This window comes from Suricata suricatta, chromosome 2 (genome assembly GCF_006229205.1).
Source record: "Suricata suricatta isolate VVHF042 chromosome 2, meerkat_22Aug2017_6uvM2_HiC, whole genome shotgun sequence".
Classification (NCBI taxonomy): Eukaryota; Metazoa; Chordata; class Mammalia; order Carnivora; family Herpestidae; genus Suricata; species Suricata suricatta.
The window spans coordinates 787,455-807,706 of record NC_043701.1 but is presented as its reverse complement, the minus strand read 5'-3'; the positions used below and the strand labels follow the sequence as shown (position 1 = coordinate 807,706).

Here is a 20,252-nt window from a genome sequence, read left to right as displayed (position 1 = left end):
CCGACCAGAGCTTCCCAGCCCGCTGACCGCCCCCACGACGCACCCTAAATGGGGCAGGAGACCAAGCAGCAAGGTCTCTCTTGGAGACCCCTCTGTGTTCCTGCACTGACCCCCGGCCCTGCGAGGCGCTGCAGCACCGGGACAGGCGCAACGTGCAGAGGCTGAGGACCTACCACCCCACCGCGCCCGGGTTCCTTCCTAAAGCCGCCTGTCGGTGTGCGCTTCCCTGCTCCGCCCTGTCTGCGGCCGGCTTTGCTGGGCCCACTGACAGCACATCTCTGCAAATGCAGCGCCGTCCACGGTGCCGTGGGCCCCCGGGCTCGCTTCTGTCCTTCCTCGTCGCAGACCACACCCTCCTCCGGGCTGACACGCCCCACACCCGTCCAAGTCACGCGCCGTCATGCGAGACAGCGGGGGGAGGCCTCTCCCCTCTGTCACCTGGAAGCCATGGGGCCTCTGGGAAAGTTCACCAGGTCACACCGCTGACAGCCAAAAGCCCCAATCACATTCCACTTCCCTGACACTCGTGGACCTCGTAGCTCGGACACCCCCCTCCCCAGCATCCAGCCCGAGGTGAGTTCACTCATTCTTTATTACATCATCCTCAGATGTTTCCTCTGGAGCATTTACTGCTGGCTGAAGTAACTTTCTTCACTTAGGATGCTGCATATCCTTTCCCTAGAGGGCAAGGTGCTCGAGGGGGGGCCCGTGTCTCTGGGTTCTTCGCCTCCTCTGCTCCGAAGCCCCGAATTCACACAGAGCCTAACTCAGCAGGCACGGAAAGGCTGCGTGCTGACTGGCAGGAAGAACTCAGGTACAGACAGTAAATTCTGGGTTCATGCAGATTAGCCCAGAACACTAGCGTTCCACATCATCAACCTGCTAATGACACCTTCCTGTGAAATCTAAAAATTATCACTGAGAGTGAATTCAGGATAACAAAACTGACCATTGTGGTTGGGGGGGGGGGCGGTGATCAAATGACTTTTCTTTTGAAAGAAAAGCGTCTTATTTCCTTTTTTGTTTAAAAGAAAATGAGTCTTTAGATTATATAAGACATGACATTCCCAGTCTGCTAGGCCTCCTTGACAACCACAGATACTGGCTGTGCAGCAAGAACCGGACAGGTTTCCTGTGGCAACTGTACATAACCTCAAGTTGTCTCTCTGAGTGGGTGTCCAATAGCTGTGGCAGCCAGTCTCTGAATAATAAATAATTATAAGCAATTATAAGCTCTGACATTTACATAGCCGCATATGTGGGTGGGTTTTTTCACCTACTAAATGCATTTGACCTTCATGTAAGTAAATACTGGTTTTTAAAAATTGCATTTTTTTAATTATCTGCCAGAAGTACCCTTGACGTTGACAAGAATACCCCAGACCATGAGGTTTAGAAAAACAGCACACGGGAAGGGCATAGAATTATCTACTGTTTTTTCCCTTTCTTCCCATCCTTTGGAGAGATTTTGGTTTTAAGTAATCATTTGATTTTTACTTTTATTTGTAAGTGTACCAACTACAATAAAGTTTTGTGATAATTCTAGAAATAAGGCATTTTGATATGCAGACAGAATAGCCATCAGTTCCCCAAGCACAGGGGTGCGGCCTTAGACCCCAGGGGGGTCTGGGTGACTCAGTGGGTTGAGCGTCCAACTTCAGCTCAGGTCATGATCTCACGGTCTATGAGTTCAAGCCCTGCGTCAGGCTCTGTGCTGACAGAGCAGACTGTCAGCATGACAGAAGCAGGGACAGTGACTCTCCCTCTCTCTCCGCCTCTCCCTGCTTTTTCTTTCTCTCAACATAAATAAACTAAAAAATTTTTAAAAAGAAAAAAGGAAAGCCATAAATTCAGGAGAAGGGGGAACAGAGCTCAAGGCCTGAGAGTACATCAACGTCCCCGCATTCACGGTCCTGGGTCTACATGTGTCTGTAAGGCTGTGTGTGTGTGTGTGTGTGTGTGCGCGAGCGTGTTTCCGGATGTGTCTGTGTGTCCACATTTGTCTGGTCTGTGTACACGTCTCACAGGCTGGGTGAGGTCGTGTTACGGCAAATAACTCCATCAGCTGGAGCCATTCACACTGTTAGTGACCAGGAAGCAGCGTCTTCAGTATTTTACACACACGTGACAGTTGTTACTTCTACGTGGGTCTTCGGTGGGGTTCTGCACACTTCAGGAAGCGTGTTAGGGTTGTAGGTGGGTGTGTGAGTCGTTCTAGATTTCCCACTTAGAGTAATGGAGAACAGGATCCTGGCTAGATTTTTCATGTAGAAAGTCTGATTTTCAAGAATGGATCACTAATGTCAGTGTGGTGTTTGTACATGTTTCATAAAAACTTACAGAAAATCCTCTTGTTTGGACTTAATTACCTCAATTGGTAAAGTTGTCCTGCTTTTATTTCTGATGCCTTTTCACACTGCACCGTGTCGGACCTCACGGCGGTGGGACTTCGTGGGGCTGTGGTCTCAGACCACGGCTGGCGCCTCCTCGGCCGTTGCTGAACGGAGGGAGCCCCGTGTTCGATGATTCCAAGTGCATTTTAACTGAAGCCGTTCCCTTCCCCGGTAGTCTGTCCTTCTCCATCACTCACCGCTAACCTCGTAAAAGTGCCCGAGTCGGCTAGCCAGCTGGTGGGCGTGTCCGCGGCCGGTGGGCGTGTCCACGATGTTGCCGGAGGTCACGGCGACGACCTCACTGTGTCGGGCGAGCCGGCAGCAGCGAACTCGCAAATGGACTTTGCCTGTCATTCAGCCTGAAGTCGGTCAGAACTTTCTAAGTACACATTTTCCGCTTCAAAAAAATAAAAGCTGCTTTACGTTTAGGACTCCACTATTCTCTTTTCCAGAGACCCGCATGCACAGACGTTCAGGCTCCGAATAACGCAAGATGTCCTAAATTGTCACCCAAATCGCTGAAGAAATAAAAAGCCCAGACTAGAAACAGAGTCTTTACAGGGAGCACGCAGCGAGCCCTGCGCTCACTCCCTGGCGGGCGTGGCAGCACTGAGAAGCCTGCACCCCCCACGGACCCGCTTCGCTGCCGCCCGACCCCCCCCCCCCCCCCCCCCCCCCCCCCCCCCCCCCCCCCCCCCCCCCCCCCCCGCAGTCTGTGTGGCCCCCGGAGCCCTGCACGGCTGCGGCCTCCTGCTCCCTCCGCCGGCTCTCAGGAGAGTCCGCAGAGGGCAGGCGCGGAGCCCTGCATCCGCAGTGACACTCGCGCGTACCCTCCGTCCCTCACGTCTGGCAGCTAATTACTGCTCGGCCTGCTTTCTGAGCGCCGCCTGCAGCGCTTACTCTGGTCAGCAGAGGAGCAGGCCTGGGCTTCCTGAAGGTGATTCTAACCCCATCCGGGCAAGTCAGTCTCTCTGAAGGGCAGCTGTCTTGTATGAAGCACACCAAGTACATCTTGCTAGCCAACTGTGGATACTGACAAATCTATCAAGTACAGAACACTCTAGAAATGCCCTGTGGAATGAAGTAAGGGAGGAGGGACTCCTGGTTGGTCTGTTTTCCCATATAATCGTTCCAAAGTGTCAGGAGATCATTCACTCTATCTTTCCTTCACTAATTCAACAAATACTGACCATATGTCGACCAGGTAAAAGGCACGAGCCAGGGGCCGGGGGTCCCTGGGCCAGAAGTGGCGCCTGCAGAGGCGCCGGGGGAAGGCAGGCAGGAGCTTAACAACGTGGGAAATCCCAATCCTTCACCAACAAGGACATGACCTTTCACTTTAGAAATACCTGCAAACCCAAGGGGATGGTCACAACCCTGAGGAAACAAAAGCGAACGATTCACCCTCCGCGGAGGCACCGGGAGCAGGCGGGCAGCAGGGCCCTCACCGCGCGGCCCAGCGGCTGAAACAGTGCGGCCGACACTGCTCAGGAAAGCCGCGTGTGAACAAGTCCCAGGGCGACCTGCAAAGGAGCAGTCCGGCGGCAAATAAAAGGGGAGGAGGCAGGAGTGGCAATACTGATTTTAGAAAAGTGGAACCCAAGACGAAAACCACCAACGTCCACAAGGCGCCCGGAGGTGACCATGGGCGTGGCACTCACCGGTAAAGACGCGGCGAGGCGGCCCTCGTGTGCCCGGAGGCAGAGCCTCCGTGGTTAAGGCCAAATATATTAACCCCAAAGGGAAAATTTACAGAGTTTTGTCAGAGAAATTTGAATAAGTCAAATATGATGAAGGACATATTATAAACAATGTAAAATTATAAACTATATATTAAAAATCTGTACCCTGCAAGTAGTGGAAACAGTACCTTTTTGAAGTATCCATTCAAAATTAATAACAAAATGGTATTACATAGGCCACAGAAAAAAACCTCAGAATCTCCAGAAAGTAAAAACTGAACAGGTCACATTGTTGGATTAAAATGAAATAAAACTAGGAGCTAATTTCAAGTTTAAAAATGACATAAATATGAAAAACCAGGCACTTACTATTTCCAAAGGGTATAAAATTACAACGACAGAGAATTTAGAGCAAAAGCAAACAAGTGTGTGTCAGTCACAGGATGATGCCATAACTGTGTTCCAAAGCTAATGCACAAACTTTTGTAATTTCATCACTTTAAAAAAAACGAGTAAGTAAAAATATGAAAAAAAAGTTTAACTCAAGAAGTTTTATAAAAAACAGTAAGTCTGGAGGCATCTGGGGCCCCAGTTAAGTGACTTCGGCCCAGGTCCTAATCTCACGGTTTGTGAGTTTGAGCCCCACGTCGGGTTCTGTGCTGACAGCAAGGAGCCTGCTTGGGATTCTCAATCATGTGCACTCTCTCCTCTCTCCTTCTCCTTCTCTCTCTCTCCTCTCTCCTTCTCTCCTCTCTCTCTCTCTTTCTCTCTCTCTCTCTCCTTCTCTCCTCTCTCCTCTCTCTCTCCTCTCTCCTTCTCTCTCCTCTCTCCTTCTCTTTCTCTCTCTCTCTCTCTCTCCTCTCTCCTTCTCTTTCTCTCTCTCTCTCTCCTCTCTCCTCTCTCCTTCTCTCTCTCTCCTCTCTCCTTCTCTCTCTCTCCTCTCTCCTTCTCTCTCTCTCTCTCTCCTTCTCTCTCTCTCTCTCTCTCTCTCTCCTCTCTCCTCTCTCCTTCTCTCTCTCTCTCCTCTCTCCTTCTCTCTCTCCTCTCTCCTTCTCTCTCTCTCTCCTTCTCTCCTCTCTCCTTCTCTTTCTCTCTCTCTCTCTCTTTCTCTCTCTCTCTCTCTCTCTCTCTCTCTCTGTCCCTCCCCCACTCATGTGCCTGCATGCACGTTCTCTCTCCCTCTCAAAATAAATAAATAACCATTTAAAAAAATAAGTCTAAGGATAGGAGAAATCAGAAAAACCAAGAGGTAATTTTACAAAGCATGTTAAGAGCATGAAAATCAAATTTATGTTAAAAGTGACGAGTGACTACTGCCTACATGTCGAATGGATTTTTAAACTGTAATCAATTCTATGTCTCACAAGTTAGCGAGGGTGGAAGTCCCTGTGAGAAGGATGATAGTTCTCTGCAAAAATACACATGCCTCAGTTCCACACGATGAAAGCCGAGCTGTGAGCATATTTTACCAACAGTCTCGGAAGACAATGAAAGTGTCCCGAGGTAGGCCTGCAGAGAAGGTTATAAAAATTACACACACTGGGAAACAGATCGTGTCAATGCTAAAGACAGTTGTGCAGAAGTTTTGTGAAAAGGGGGGAAGTACCGACTGACCGTGACCCTGGCGCAAGGAGGGCAGCGCGGGACCACTCGGGAGTCCTGCTCTGCTCTGGCTGCGGAGCCCTTCCTTCAGGCAGAGCTGAAGGAGACAGACGGATGACGGAGGCACAAGAGAGAGGACTGTGAGAGGAGCTCATGGGTCAGACACCCCGCCCGGGTCCCACTACCACCCTGACCCCCTCCTCTCTGCCCTCTAGGCTGGGCTGAATCCCACTGGCCAAACCCAGCGCCGGCCCCAGGACACGGGCACCTACTGACGCAGCCCAGGACTCCCATCGCTCAGGGCCCAGAGCCAGGAGGGAGGCAGACGGGGATGTGGGGAACGTCCCATCGAGTCCTCCCAAAACGGGGCTCTGCTGGCAGAGCCGAGATGATTCAACACTCTCAAAGACGGAAACTAAAAATCCAGCCTAGAGAGAGCTAAGGGTTAGGGTTAGGGTTAGGGTCGCCATCCACGGCACAGACCAAAAAGGTATCTCTACAAGATGGGATAAATGAGACCCACCAGCCTCAAATATAAAGGCTCTAAATGGAAAGAAACAAAACAGGAAAAGTAAAAAAATATTTTTCATATGGACAAGGGTCACGCATGGGAAATCCACATAGAAGAAAATTCTAATCTCTAATACGAATATTTTTAAACTTTTAATCTCATTTATTAAAAAAACAAGGATAAGGTGTCATTTTTCATAACAAAACTGGCAATTTTTATGAGCGACAATACTGACACTGGTAACGAGGTGGTCATCCGGGTGTCTGATCCGCTGCCTTGCCTCGTCTGCAGACGCGGGTCTTTGGGGGGCGCTGCACTCGGGTCTTTCTCTCACCCAGCTGTCCCAGTTACTCTTTGCTCCTGGTGGAGTTCAAGGTTACTGGCACAGGGCGCCTCACCTTAGTGAAGTAAATCTTCACTGGGAAGGAAGGAGCATGGCCATACTGAAATGCCCAAGGGTAATTTAAAGACAAGTGCGAAGAGTATGAAATTATCTAAAACAGAAATGGAAACTCAAGATAGCTTGGCTGTGGCGCTTGGCTGGCTTCTCTGACAGAGAAGCCCTGTGCACACGCGCAGACCCCAGTGGCGCGTCCTCTCTGCCAAAGGAGGCCTTCGAGGTCCACAGGCTGGGCACGAGGGATGGAGGGGCACGCTCCCCCCTCAAGAAGCTCCTGGTGCGGCCGGAGAGCGAGCTGACGGGAGCGTGTTTCCGGCGGGTACGCGTCCCGGGCACGTGCTCACCCACCTGACCTCGCGGGGTTGGACGTGAACTCCCTGGTGGCTCGGCGCCTCCGCTTATTAGAGGAACGTGAGCTAAAGGCAGATGCCCGCGTTTTTGTGCAACTGAGATTTTCCAGACTCAAGTTTCAAATAGTCTCTTTCTTAGGGGGAATAAATGGGCTTTCCAAACTTCCCTAAGCGTTTGGGGAAGGCCCTTTGCCCATTTTATGAACTGGGAGAATATACAGCTCGGGGCTGAGGGACGAGAGGATCCAGCCGCTGGCCGTGGCCTCTCTGCTTCGGACCGAGTTTCCCACTTCCCTTCCCTGCAGGGGAGGGCGCGGCGAGGGTGAAACGGGCTGTTGCAGGGAGAAATAGCACCGCACAGGCTGCTCGGCTCTGGCAATGGGGAAGCTTTCATGATTTAATTCTGCTTTTTGTACCAAAGGGAGTATAAGTTCTTACTGGGAAATCAGAAATCTTGACTTCCCTGCTTTCAACCAAGGCTCTGAAGACGGAGGGCTTCCCACGGGTCTTGGGGAGGGAGGGAAGGGCCCCGGAGGTGTCCGTGCATGAGCGCGGCCCCTGGTGGAGGGGCGCGCCAAGGAGTCTTGCCCCGCGGGGCTAGGACGCAGAGGAAAGGATGGCACCCACCTGCTCCGTACTGGATTTTCCAACTCACTGGCCCGTCTACACCCGAAACACAATAGGTTCAGGCAAAAACAAGCTCGACAGACGCTGGCGGGGGCCAGAGAGCCGAGACACAGCTGCTTACCTGGCGGTGCCGGAGGCGCCCCGGTGCGGCGGGAGGGGGAGGTGCGAGAGCTCCCGCGCCGTCACGTGCTGAGTGACGTCATCCGGCCACGTGAAGCCTGGGGACAGACGCGAAAGCTGCGTTACCAACGCGGAAGGTGAGCAAGCTCTTGTTTCAGCCTCGGGAGAAACTGCTGCCGCGTCCAAGCTTCAGCGCAACGCCACGGCGCCCGGCGGCTTACTAAGAAGGCCTTTTCCTTCCAGAAACCCCAGCCTTCCACACCTAGACCAGGAGCGAGGCGGGCGCTTCGCAGATGAAGGCACTAGGCGCAGCGGCGCCCCGGCTGGACAGAGGGGGCCCTGTAACTAGGGACACCTTTCCAGGGAACTGTCCCCCGCTAAAGAGGCAGACTGTCCCACAGAAGGCTCTGGTCGTAGCAAAGACATTCTCAACGCAAACGGGTGCGCGTCTGCCCGCCACGGAGGGCCATCCTGCTCACTCCCCGCCACGTCTCGGGCGATTCCTGTAACTCCGTCCCGCCTCAGAGCCACGCATTTGTAATGCAATAAGGGTACTGTTACTGGGAAGGCAATTACCGTGGGGCCTAATGTGCGGTGTCTAGGAGCCAATTACATTATATTTATACTCAAATGTTATGACAAAGAGCTTTATAACACGAGCGAAGCAGTTATGAAGGCAAAATGCATGTGATTATGCATTAATTACATGCACGGCAGATCACATGATAATTATGCTCAGAATTACCAAATAACTCCCAAGAATAATTATTATGCAATTTGTACATTTTAGATCTTATGGTAACACTTTAGCACTTAGAACTACCCCATGCAATTATCCATAATTATCTAATCACTAAATATCATGTAATTACAGAGATATATTTTTATGCCCTGTTCAAAAACACATTACCAAAATCTTCAAATCAGGATGGCTCCGTGCCTTTTTATGTGTGTGCGTGAGTGTGCTATGGGGAGGTCCAGTGTGTATGTGAGTGTAAAATACAGAGGTCCGGTGTGTGTGAGTGTAGAACACGGAGGTCCAGTGTGTGGGTGAATGTGGAACACGGAGGTCCCATGTGTGCGTGAGTGTGGAACACGGAGGTCCCGTGTGTGCGTGAGTGTGGAACATGGAGGTGCAGTGTGTGGGTGAGTGTGGAACATGGAGGTCCAGTGTGTGGGTGAGTGTGGAACATGGCGGTCCAGTGTGCATGAGTGTGGAACACAGAGGTCCAGTCTGAGTGTGGAACGCGGAGGTTCAGTGTGTGTGTGAGTGTGGAATACAGAGGTCCCGTGTGTGGGTGAGTGTGGTATACAGAGGCCCAGTGTCTGTGTGAGTGTGGAACACGGAGGTCCAGTGTGTGTGAGTGTGGAACGCGGAGGTCCCGTGTGTGCATGAGTGTGGAACACAGAAGTGCAGTGTGTGGGTGAGTGTGGAACACGGAAGTGCAGTGTGTGGGTGAGTGTGGTATACAGAGGTCCAGTGTGTGCATGAGTGTGGAACGCGGAGGTCCCATGTGTGCGTGAGTGTGGAACACGGAGGTGCAGTGTGTGTGTGAGTGTGGAACACGGTGGTCCAGTGTGCATGAGTGTGGAACACGGAGATGCAGTGTGTGGGTGAGTGTGGAACACAGAGGTGCAATGTGTGTGAGTGTGGAACATGGAGGTCCAGTCTGTGTGAGTGTGGAACACGGAGGTCCCGTGTGTGGGTGAGTGTGGTATACGGAGGTCCAGCGTGTGGGTGAGTGTGGAACACGGCGGCCCAGTGTGCGTGAGTGTGGAACACGGAGGTCCAGTCTGTGTGAGTGTGGAACGCGGAGGTCCCGTGTGTGTGTGTGTGTGTGTGAGTGTGGAACACAGAGGTCTGGAACTTGCTGAGAACCCCGTGTTCTGGGGAATAGAAAGAAGGGTCAGCAGATACAAGCTGCCTTCATGAACACACTTGGATTCTTTTTCAAATGCAAATCTAACACTTTTTTTACACTTATAAATGGCAAGATTCAAACAGTTGGAACATTTCTGAATCTCAAAAGGCTCAATGGCGTTACCCAAAGGGGAAGCCGCTGGGAAAAGTCACCAAACAGGCCGGCCCCCTCGGGCAGCTTGCTCTAAGCAGCTCTGTTTGAATATAGCATTTCGAGAATGGGTCGCTGCGTGGAGACCGAGCCCCACGGTCACTGTTACCCTTACGTGAGGATTAAATGCACTTGATAATAACCAAGTGTCTTCTATTTGCCGAAAGAACTAACAAAACCACCCACACGCAGCGCGTGCTTATGCGGCTACTAGCTGTTACTTCCTTCCCAGGAGGATGCTCAATGGAGGGCACATCTGCAGTGTTAGCATAGTATCTAGCACTGGACTTGAGAAGGTAAGCGTAGTTCGGCCGTGCCGTTCCCAAATGGGTGGTCTTAATATCTATCAGGAAAGAAAAAATAATGAGCACAAAAGGAACTTAAAGGAACTTCCTATTAAAAATTTTCCCTTGTAAAATTAAAAATAACAAAACTTCAACTGTATCTTTTCATCTTAAGAGCACAGTGTTCTGTTCGGCAGCACATGTACCGTAGGCACGAAGCCCGAGCCGGCTCAGTTCCGGGGTCTGTAAGGAGGGCTCCATCACAACAGCTGGCCAGCTGATAAAGGTGTTCTGTACAGGTAATCCCAGCGGGGCCCGAGCCCCTAGGCTGACTTCTAGCTCTCCTGGGAGCAGGCAGGAACTGGACACTTGGACACAAAGCCAAAGCAATGCACACGTCAGGGCGTGAGACGTGCTCTCTGAACTCCTCTCAAGGCTGCTGAGAAGTCAGAACCGCAGGAAGAGAGGACAGCTTCCGGGCAGACGGAGAAGATGCACTCTCCCCTACCCGTCCCGTACTCTCCCCTACCCTTCCCGCGAGGCACAATAAAACCCTGGAGATTAGACGCACAGAAGGCGGTGAGGGCCAGGCCGAAGGCGGACTTCTGGGTCCTAGGAATCTGAGGAACCACACATGGGGGTTCCCTGGGCCGTCCTTTGGCCTTATGCGTCTGGCACTGGAGCTGAGCCAGCCAGCACCGGGGAGCACCAAGCGCAGGCGGAGCCCTGACGGAGGTCACCTCTCCCCAGCCAGAGGCCCAGGAAGGGGGCTACTTGGCACATTCCAGACAATAACGGCTCCATTCTCACCAAATGCCACCAAAAAATTGCCCAGCCCAGCCTGAACCCATGCCAGCAGAGGCCAGGAGGGGGCCGGGTGTCGTCCCCGATGCGGTGCAATGAGGCCGCTGACCTCCCCACCCTGTCGGGTTGGCAGAGCGGACACGTAGGGAGCAGGGGGCCTACGCCCTCCCCTGTCGGGGGGACCGCGTGGGGAGTTCAGACCCCCAGCCACCCACCCCGCCCAGCACACAGACAAGACCCCTCCACACAGATGTCAGCAGAAGTCCAGTGGTAAACCCGGCCTTCCACCCCCACGTAGTGGGGAGACCCCTCCCCCCCACCTTGCCAGAGCAGCGTCAGAAAAAGCTGTTAAAGCAAGGCTTAGGGCGCCTGGGTCACTCAGTCAGTTAAGCGTCCGGCTCTTGATTTCAGTTCAGGTCATGATCTCACGCTTCATGGGTTTGAGCCCTGCATCAGGCTCCGCACAGGCAGTGCAGAGCCTGCTTGGGATTCTCTCTCTGTCCCTCCCCTGCTTGCACGCTCTCTCTCTCAAAATAAATAAATGGGGTTTTTAAAAAAACAATAACATAAGGCTTAAATGAGATCCAGAGTCTCATAATATAATAAATAGTGTCCAGGTTTCAAGAGAAAATCACTTGTTATACCAGAACCAGAACGACCTCATGCGCACACACGAAGGCTGAGGCCGGCGTGCCAGCACTACCTGCTGGGGACGGCGAGGCGGCCACAATGCAAACACTCGATGAACCATCATGAACATGCTTGAACGAAATGCAAAACTAGAAGCCTAGGCAAAGAAACAGAAAGTCTCTTGGAGCACCTGGGGGGCTCAGTCGGTTAAGTGTTCGACTTTGGCTCAGGTCATGATCTCACAGTTCATGAGTTCGAGCCCCACGTCAGGTTCTGTGCTGACAGCTCAGTGTGGAGCCTGCTTCAGATTCTGTGTCTCCCTCTCTCTTTGCGCCTCCTCTGCTCACACTCTGTTCCCTCTTTCTCAAAAATAAATAAACATTTTTAAAAAAAGAAAGTCTCAGCAAATAAATAATGTAAAAAGAACTAAATGGAAATATTATAACTGAAAAATACAATAACCAAAAAGAAAAACAAACCCCAGCTCGGAGGATGCACTGAATGAAGGATGAGGGACAGAGGAGAGAGTCAGTCAACTAGACGAGAGAACAACAGACATCACCCAATTCCAGCAACAGAGAGAAAACAGTCTAAAAAAAATGGACAGAGCCTCAGGGAGAAAGGGGCTGTAACAAAAGATCTAACATTCATAGCATCAGAGTCCCAGAAGGGGAAAGAAAGAAGGTCGGGCACTCAAAAACGTGTGTCTGAAAATGTCTCAACTTTGGCAAGAGATATAAACCTCCAGATTCACCAAGCTGAGTACCCTAAACAGAGTGAATCTGAATCTCCTCCAAGACACATGGTTAAAATGCTGAAAACGAAATGTAAAGACAAAATCTCAACAGCAGCCAGAGAAAAATGACACCTTGCCTATGAGAGAAACACCAATCTGAACTACAAAAGATTTCCCATCAGAAACCGTAGAGGCCACAAGGAAACTGTACAACATTCTTCAGTGCTGGAAGAAGAAAACCATCAGTCCCAAATCCCAAAAATCTACCAATCCAGATACCCATCAAAAATATCCTTCACGAGGGGCACCTGGGTGGCTCTGTCATTAAGCATCTGACTCTGGATTTCAGCTCAGGTCATGATCTCACGATTTGTGGGATCAAGCCCTGTGTTGGGCTCTGTACTGACAGCGCAGAGCCTGCTTGGGATTCTCTGTCTCCCTTTCTCTCTGTCCCTCCCCTGCACTCTTTCTCTCTTTCAAAGATAAATAAACATTAAAAAAATATGTAGGGGTGACTGGGTGGCTCAGTTGGTTGAGCATCTGACTTCAGCTCAGGTCATGATCCTTTGGTCCGTGGATTCAAGCCCCACCTTGGGCCCTGAGCTGACAGCTCAGAGCCTGGAGCCTGGTTCGCACTCTCTGTCTCCCTCCCTCCCTCCCTCCCTCTCTCTCTCTCTCTCTCTCTCTCTCTCTCTCTCTCTCTGCCCCTCCCCTACTCACACTCTGTCTCTCTCTTCCAGCAAAATAAATCAACATTAAAAAATTAAAAATATATATGTATAGATATACCCTTCAGGAATGACAGAGAAATTAAGACATTCTCAAAGAAGGAAAATAAGAGCGTTTTTTACAGCAGACTTGCCCTAAAACAACTGCTAAACGCACATGTTTAAATAGAAAGGTGAGGATAGAAGAAGGAGCCTTGGAACGTCAGGAAGGAGAAAAGAGTGTGGAGAGTGAAGGTGACTAATTTTCTTACTCTGGGGTTTTATACATTATGTTTGATAGTTGAGGCAGATATAATAACACTGTCTGTTGTGCTTCTAAACGTATGTAGAGGAAATAGTTAAGATAATTATAATAAACAGGGAGGAAGAGCCATAAAGGGAGGTAAGGTTTCTATACCCTACTATTAACTGGTAAAATAATGACAGTATACTGTGATTAGTTCTGTATATATGATGTGATATCTAGACCAACCACTAAAATGGATATAAAGCAATACACTCAAAAAGACCATATGGATCTCTAAAAAATATTAACATAACCCTAAAGGAATTAAGAAAGAAGAAAACAGAGAAAAAAAGAACAAACATAAAACAAATAGTAAAATACCAATGATTACATTAAATATAAATGGACTAAATATACCAATGAAAAAACAGACATTGACTAAGTGGATTAAAGAAGCATGATCCAACTATATGTTTTTTATAAGAAACTCAATTTAAATGTGATGTTACAGATAGGTTGAAAGTAAAGGAATGGAAAAAGATGTATTATGCAAGCATCAATCATAGGACGTAGCAGTGGCTATAGTAACATCAGATGAGTTACTCATGAAAACAAAATTACCAGGGACAGAAAGACCTTATAGAAAGATATAAGTCCACCAAGAAGACGTAGGAATCCTCACTACATACACTCAAACAACCTAGCTGCAAATATGTGAAGCAAAAACTGATGGAACAGAAAGGGGAAATAGAAAAATCCACAATAATAGTTGGAGACTTCAATACTACTTTTTTAGCAACTGAACAAATAAAGAGAAAATCAGCAAAGCTGGAGAAGTGCTTTTGGTTAACAGTTCTAATCAGCGTTTATACAACACTCAACCCAACAAGACCAGAACACACACTCATTCCAAGTGCCCACAAAATATGACACGGACTGAGACTATATATATCCTGGATCAGAAAACAAATCTCAGCAAAATTAAAAGATTCAAAATCATTTGGAGTGCATTCTTCAATCACTGTAGAGTTGAGTTAGAAATCAATAACATATCTCTAACAAGAACATCTCCACTTAGAAATTTAACAATAAACTTCTAAATAAGCCATGGGTCAAAGAAAATCCAAGAGAAAAATATACTGAGAACTGAATGAAAATGAAAATATGGCATCTAAATTTTGCAGGACGAAGTTAAAGCTGTGCTAAGAGTGAAATTTTTAGCACTAAATGTTTGTATTACAAAAAAGAGTCTCAAATCAATTATCTAAATGTACACATCAAGAAGCTAGAAAAAGGAGGGCAAAATAAACTCAAGGAAAGCAGAAAGAAGGAAATAATAAAGAGCAGAAATCAACAGATTGAAATCAGAAAAAAGGAAAACAGAGAAAGTCAGTGAAAACAAAAGCTGGTTCCCTGAAAAGATCAGTAAAATTGACAAATTTCTAGCAAGACTGACAAAGACAAAAAGAAAGCAGTCCCGAATTACCAGTACCAGGAACCAGACAGATGATATCAATACGCCTGTCAACCTCATACGGGAGCAAACACAGCCACACACTGAGCATGGCAACCTAGGTGAACTGGGCCAGTTCCTCAAAAACCACAAACTGCCACATCTCATCCAATAAAAAATAAATAATTTTATAGCCCTATAAGTCTTAAGGAATCTGAATTCATAATTAAAAACCTCCCCCAAAAGAAATGTGCAGTCTCAGATGATTTCACTGGAGAATTCTACCAAATACTGAAGGAAGAATTAACATGAATTCTACACAATCTTTTCCACAATATGGAAGAAGAGGAAATAGTTCTCAATTATTTTCATGTACCTAATACTAACCTGATAGAAAGAGGAGACAAAGACCAAAGAGAGAGAGAGAGAAGCCTATAGAACAATATCCATCATGAAAATGGACATAAAAATTCTTTTTTTTTTTATTTTTGAGAGAGAGACAGGAAGTGACCAGGGGAGGGGCAGAGAGAGAGGAAGACACAGAATCCAAAGGCAGGCTCCAGGCTCTGAGTTGTCAGCACAGAACCCGATGTAGCCACCCAAGCGTCCCTGAAAATAAAAATTCTTGAGAAAAATATTAGTATGTTGGAATCCTGGGTGTCTTAGCCAACTGGTTAAGTGTCTGACTCTTGATTTTAACTCAGGTCATGATCTCACAATCTGAGTTCAAGCCCTGCATTGGGCTTTGTGCTGACAGCACAGAGCCTGCTTGGAATTCTCTCTCTCTCTCTGCCCCTCCCCTACTTCTGCACATGCACTCACATGCACACACACACTCTCTCTCTCAAAATAAATAAATAAACTTAAGAAAAATATTAGTATTTAAAAATCCAGCAATGTATGAAAATAATTCTACATCACAGGGTTTATTCCAGATGCGCAATGCTGAATGCTGGTTCAAAAATCCCAGAATAAACCAGTGTAAGCTGCCGTACTAACACGCTTGAGAAGAGAACGATTACAGGAATATATCGATGCAGAAAATGTATTTGAAAAACTCAAAACCTATTCATGATGAAAACTCTCAGAAGAATAGGAACTGAGGGGAAATTCATTAACCTGATAGTAAACATCCATAAAAGCCCTACAGCTAATATCATACTTAATGGTGAAAACCTAGAAGCTTTCCACTTAGGATCTGGAAAAAGGCAAGGACGCTTCTTCTTAACGACTCTTAACCACATAGCTGAAAGTTCTATCCAATGCAGTAGGGCAAGATAAGAAAAGAAAAGGCAAACAGATCAGAAAAAAAAAAGTAAAACTACCTATTTCCAGGTGATGTGATTTTTCTGCATGAAAACTCCCAATGAATCTACAAAAACTCCTAGAACTAAGAAGTTATTCTATGAACTATGGCACATATAAACATATAGACACTGAAATTGAAACACTATAGTCACTCAAGAAATTACGTACTTAGGTGTAAATCTAACAAATACATGCAGGACTTGTGTGCTAAAAACTACACCACGTGGATAAAAGAAATTAAAGATCTAAGTGAATGAATGGCACGCCGTGCCCATGAGTCGGAAGTTTCAACATAACGATGATGAAAATCCTTCTCAGATTGGGATCAGGTGCAACACGGTTCACCTCAAAATCCCAGCAAGAGTCTTCGCAGACACAGACAAGCGGCTTATACGAAGCAGCAAAGGAGTCACAGGAGCCGCAACAACGCTGGAAAAGGAGAACAAAGCAAGAGGAATCACGCTAACTCCAAGGCTTACTCCACAGGTACACTCATCAAGACTATACAGCACTGGCAGAGGGAAATAGATCAGTAGAACAAAACAGAAAACCCAGAAATAGACCCACACAAATATGCCCAAGATTTCTGACAAAGGTACAAAAGCAACTTAATGTTTGAACACTTGACTTTCCCCGATGGTGCAGGGTCTGTGGAGTACACGGAGCAGAAACCTCAACGTCAGGCTCAAGTTTACACAAAGAGTAAACAAAATAGATAATGGATACAAATGGAAAATGTGGAACAAGAAGCATTTTAGGGCCAAAAAAGAACAGGAAATCTTCGGGGCCTGGGGCTAGGGAAAGCATCGACGTTCACACGAAAGACAAGCACAGGCCCATGGCCACGAGGGGCCCAGCACCTGGAACGTGGAACTCTCACAACTAAACATTAAAAACGTCCAATTCGAAAAAGTGTTAAAGACGCAAAGAGCCGTTTCCCCAACAAGGACGCACGATGGCACGTAAGCTCACGAGAAGTCGTCCGACACTGTTAGTGCGAGCCGGCCCACAGCGCGGGGCCACGCCACAGCCCACAGCGCGGGGCCACGCCACGGCCCCCGGGAAGGCTAAACAGCTAAGTGACGATACCCAATTCTGGCAAGGATGTGGCGGCACTGGGTCAGTATTTCATCGGCAGTGCAATTGTAAGACGATTCTGGAAAACAGTTTGTCAGTTTCTTAAAAACTAAACACACACTTTTCAGACAACTGACTGCTGGCCATTCAGCCCAGAGCAGCGTCCGCACGAAACTCGTGTGCAGAGCTTGTGTGCAGAAGTCATTCAGCAAGGGAGCGGCCAGACCAACTGGTCCATGCGTACCACGGAGCAGTCCTCAGTCACAATCCGGCCGGATCTGCAGGACACTGTGCCGAGTGAAAGAAGCCAACCCGGTCGCACGTTGTGTGGTCTCACATACATACTACGTCACGCGCTCTTGCGTCATCAGGCTTGTAACGCCTGAGGGCGGACGTGACCCCTGACCTCTTACCGCACACAGTCTGGTGCTGACCCAGAGGGGTGCGCAATCAGCAAAGATCCGATCGGAGTGTGGTGATTACGTAGTAGAGTCATAAGCAGGCAGTTATACGAATAGAGAACTGAAGAGATTCATTTGGGGTGCAGAGCTGGGGAAAGCTTCTAAGAGAAAAATGGGACCTGAACCAAGGTAGGAAGGAATACTGAATTCTAACAGATGGTGCGAGGTTGGGGGAGAAGCCAGAATAGCAGAAGAGGGAGAGTGTAAGAGGTGCGGCTTGTCAAGTTCTGTGGCCCTGAGGACAGTGCATGACACAGTGGGAAGGCTGCGAGTCCACCCAGAGGCAGAGGAGGCACCTGGGGACAGTGTGCGGTCACAGGAGGCCCTGCATTCCAACGAGGAAGGCCTGGCGTTTTCTGCATAAATATCCACCTGTGTCTCACAAATATGATAAAAATAACAATATGAACATAATAAAAATTGTAAAAGCAACAGTCTCTATCTACTGAGCCCTAACGTGAAGCCAGGCCCTGCACTACTTCCTGCTCTAATCCGCATGGTTAGCGAACAACTGCCTTGAACGGGTAGTAAGGAGAAGGGAAGGAGGCGTGAACACAGCGCTCTGAGGGACTCTGCAGCTGCAGCTCACAGCCTGCTGGTGCGCATGGCTCGAGTTCTCAGCAGCAGCAGCACTAATAGCTCCGCGAGGGGCAAGGTGGGCAGCGGGCCAGTTGGCCACCTCGCTGGACACAGGAGGAGGAATAGGAGACACGCCAGCCTCTGGGCAAGGCTGTGTTTGTTTTTCAGTGGGATGAACGTACACTGATCCTTTTGTATTTCACATGCTGGCGGGTACACCAGGATGCCCGCTCTGCTGTGGCGCACACTCGGCAAGAAGCAAGATCAGAGTGTGTGGTGTGTGGTCACACACCCTGAAGACCGCCACCTCAGCCCGGGTCGGGGGACGTCCCTGACCTTTCTGATGACCATTTACGATACTTTATTTTACACAGTCTGTAATATGACCATTGATGAAACATGATGTGAACCTAGTCACACTGTAGAAATGGTACCATTAGAGTATGTCCATCTGCCACCGTTAACTTTAATTTGGTAGAGAGGACACAGACAGAAGCAAAACTCATCGTGACCCCCTTTAGCCGCAGGAACCGCTGTCAACATTTCCGGTTGGAGCCCCCGTCAACGTTACCGGTCGGTGCTAGAATAGAAGCCTTAGTAAAAAAGGAAGGTTGAACCAGAGCATAGGGCATTTAAACTCGACTGCCAAGTGGTGAGCACATGCGTGTGTGTGCAAGTGTGGTAACACTTCCTACGCGCCGTGTTCTCCCGTCGGAGAGACGGCCACCTCCTCACATCTGTGACGCCAGGGGCCGCGGGCACATGGCAGTGGCCTGTGTTACCTCCCTGTTGGGGCCACTTCACTCCCCAGGCCCACAGGGCACTTTATACATGCTTGGAATTTGCTGAATATTTGGTGAAATAAATTGACAAAGGAGGAGTCAGGGCCATACTGGGCACTCAGCTTTCCGATCTGTGAAGCCGTGTGTGTGAAGAACGAAACACTCATCACGGCACGTGTGTTCCAGCGGAGGACCGAGCTCCGAACAGCACGGTGAGCCGAGAACATGTTGGTCTGTGGTAAGTGCCGTGAGCAAAGCACACTGGGGACGGGTGACGAATGACGGGCAACAGGGCACAGGCGAGCGTGGTGGGCAGGGCTCCGCAGGAAGAAAGGACAAGAAAGGCTGGAAGTGCGCAGGGGGCAGGAGAACTGGGCGGGGCTTCGAGGCAGAAGCAAGCCACCCACGTGCTCCAGAACCAGTCGGGGCCAGGGGCGGGCACGGCATGTGGGAAGGTTATGAAGGTGGGGCCCGTGGTGACACCCCGGGACTCAGGGGAGGGAGGTCAGCACAGGTGGGCAGAGGGCATGCGCAGGGTTGAGACACCAGCCGCCCCGGGATTGGGTCGTGGGAGGCCGGCGGTGGGTGTGGCAGCCAAGAGCCCGCACAACCTCCAAGTCTGGGCCTGAGCAACAACAGAGGGTCTGCTGGCTGGTCCCCAGGCTGGGAGCTGAGAGACGGGAGAGGGGCCTCAAGTGTCCCTTCATCACCTACTGTCACACCAAGCAGAGGAGTTTCGTTTCAGACGTGTGGCCCCCAGCAGATCTTGGCTTCCCATTTGGCCCCCGGCCCCGTCCTCCTTGATCTGACCACACTCATGGCTCCTATGCCGCCGGGGGGGCCTGGTGCTGGAGCCCGTCGCACCGTGGAGCCCGGGTCTTCTTCAGCATCACCTGAGCCGGCCCCACTTCATGGCAGTAAATGGGAGCTTCCTCACGGTTCTGCTGCTGGCTGCCCGGAGGGGGCCCGGAGGGGGCGTCCACATGGGCCAGGGAGGCGCCTAGCGACAGACGCGGGCTCGGCTGGCCTGACAGGTCTAGCAAGACGGACGCCAGGGCAGGGCTAGAGGAAGTCCCCTGAAGAGGGGACACAATCAGGAACCCAGTGACGGGCTGCAGGACAAAGGGGGGCACAGGGTGTGACACCTGCTGAAGGTACCTCCTGGCTAAGGAGCTTCAGGGGCTGCACGTGGGCTCAGAGACCCTGGCAGGGCTTCAGGGACAGGATGCCAGGCAGGGCTGGCACTCGAGGCCTCGGTCCGCCTGGGTGTGCCCTGGCCACCTGTGACGGTCACCGTGGTGCTGACGCAGGGCCGCAGAGCCCACGACGTTAGGAAGCCGAAGGTGCAGAAGCTGTCTGACGGTTCGCCGCGCCGGCCGCGTCACCGTGCGGACGGGAGTGAGCGCATGCGCCGGGCCGGGAGCACA

General features: G+C 49.8%; 1 protein-coding gene across 1 annotated transcript in view; it reads right to left on the bottom strand.

Annotated features, from left to right (window-relative positions):
• The window catches only part of LOC115304168 (receptor-type tyrosine-protein phosphatase N2-like), a 333,289-nt gene that overhangs the window by 61,467 nt on the left and 251,570 nt on the right, over positions 1-20,252 (bottom strand). The window contains exon 4 of the mRNA XM_029954228.1: positions 7,687-7,783. The gene's annotated coding sequence lies outside the window, so the exon portion shown is untranslated. The remainder of the gene's footprint in view (positions 1-7,686; positions 7,784-20,252) is intronic.